Below are 2,231 nucleotides of genomic sequence, written 5' to 3'. Positions count from 1 at the left end.
TATTTCCCAACTCCCACTTATTTCTTGAATTAAATTTTCAAACACTTAAAAAAATCCTCATATAAGTTTTTATATACAAAAATCACACACACCACAAATAAATATGTTTCAAACTTTCAATGATAATATAGAGACAAATAAATCAGCTCTGTCCTCTGGGCTTGTTTTCACTGCCAACTTTCTTAATAAAATTACCTATTTTGCTGACACTCTGCAGGAAACAAAACTTGAGAAATCTTGGGAACAGTAAGATTGCAGTGAAAGATGAAGGATAAAGGAGACAGGATCATACCTGTGTGGCAAAAAAAAAAATGCTTCCATTATTTGTTTGACTAATAGAATAGTGTTGTTAAATGAAAAAGAAGTCATAGTTTTCCATATATCTCTAGTCCCTATGAATTTATAATCTATTCTATTTTAATAGCCTCTACTTGGATGATGCAATTATAATAATAATTGATACAATTATATTGATAAACCTAGTCACCCAGAAATCATAATTTACATTTCTATTCACTCTTCATATTGTATGCCTATGGATTAGAAAAGTATATAATGGGGTGTGTTCATCATATTTAACATTGAAATGTTATTTAGAATATTTAAACTGTTCTAATTATTGTTCTTTCTTCTGCCATTTTATAACTTCTATGTAAAACATTGTCTTCCACATTTGCCATAGTTTACTCAACCCCAAAATTGTGTAAATCATTTAATTGTAGAAGGCATAGCCCTTTCATATCCAAGTGATATGCATTTGTTATCCCTGTCTGTGTTTTGACATGTAAAAGATTTAACAGCTTCTGTTTTGGTAGTTCATGCATTTTTACTACCGAATAATGTTTCATTGGTTGGATGTATCACGGTTATTTATCTATTCACCAAATGAAGATCATAATTAAAGAGATAATCCAACTTATGATCTTATCACCTATAATTTTTATATTAAAAATATTTCATTCTATATTATAAGTGAGAATTTGCATGTCATCCTTGCGCAGGGGCCATGCTAACCTTCTCTGTATCATTCCAATTTTAGTATATGTGTCCACAGCGGTAGGACATTTATTTGCCTTGCACGCGGCCAACTTGGCCAACCTAAGTTTGATTCCTCTGCCCTTCTCGGAGAGCCCAGGAAGCTACTGAGAGTATCTCGCCCACACAGCAAAGCCTGGCAAGCTGCCCGTGACGTATTTGATATGCCAAACACAGTAACAACAAGTCTCACAATAGAGACGTTACTGGGCCCATTTGAGCAAATTGGTGAACAACGGGAGGACAGTGCTACAGTGCAGTGCTACATTATAAGTAAAAGTTTTTATTATATTAAACAAAAGAATCAAAGGTCCTCATTATAACTCTTGAAAAAAACTTAAAGCACAACTTAAATTATATTAAAAATATGAGTTACATATTGTTATAAAGAAAATAATAAATGGACAAAATTTTGTCACTAAATAAGATATTTCAATCTCATAAAAATAGTAATTCCATTACTATCAGGATTTAAGAAACAATTACAGAACCTGAAAGATATAACAGAGGGTAAGGCACTTGCAATCAACCCTAATTTGACCCCTGGCAATGCTACAATACCCCAAGTTCTTCCAGGAATGATTCCCAAGGACAGAACGAGGAGTTCATTCATAAGAACTTCCAAGTATAACCTTAAACCTCACCAAAAAGAGAGAAAAAAAGGAAACAATGGCAGCTATTTAAAACTCTCATAAGAGATATAAAATAAATTGATAAAACCAAAATATGGTTAATCAGAAATCAGCTTATTACTATAATCTTTGGACAAATTGGTCAGAATAAAAGGACAGCATGAAATGGAATTTATGCAAGTGAAATTTTGTGATTCCTACAAACATTCAAAGGCTGATGATGAAATATAATTAAAAATGCATTGTGATAATGAATTTGAAACTTTTACATAAGATAAAATTCCACGTGTATTTCTCTCAAAATAACAGATAGCCGGGAAATCATATATATGTGAGAAAAATTCATGTTTTTCAGTTGAGTTAATCACAAAGAAAATTACCTCAAAATCATCAATGGCAAACTTCACTAGATATTGAAGGAAAATAATGCTACCAATTCTCTCACTGAAGTGAAGAGAAGTGAAGAGAAATATAACAAAAAGTAATTGTGTATATCAGATGTACTGTGACTCCTAAAAGCAGAAATTTTAAAAAGGCCAATGAAACAGCAACAAATATAATTAA

General features: G+C 31.6%; 1 pseudogene; it reads right to left on the bottom strand.

Moving 5' to 3' along the window:
- Positions 1-947: 947 nt before the first annotated feature.
- Positions 948-1,065, bottom strand: LOC130018691 (uncharacterized; annotated as a pseudogene).
- Between the last annotated feature and the right edge of the window lie 1,166 nt (positions 1,066-2,231).

Source organism: Sorex fumeus, unplaced genomic scaffold, assembly GCF_029834395.1.
Source record: "Sorex fumeus unplaced genomic scaffold, SorFum_2.1 ptg000265l, whole genome shotgun sequence".
Classification (NCBI taxonomy): domain Eukaryota; kingdom Metazoa; phylum Chordata; class Mammalia; order Eulipotyphla; family Soricidae; genus Sorex; species Sorex fumeus.
Note: the sequence above shows the minus strand (reverse complement) of the source record. Positions and strands in the feature narration are given on the sequence as shown.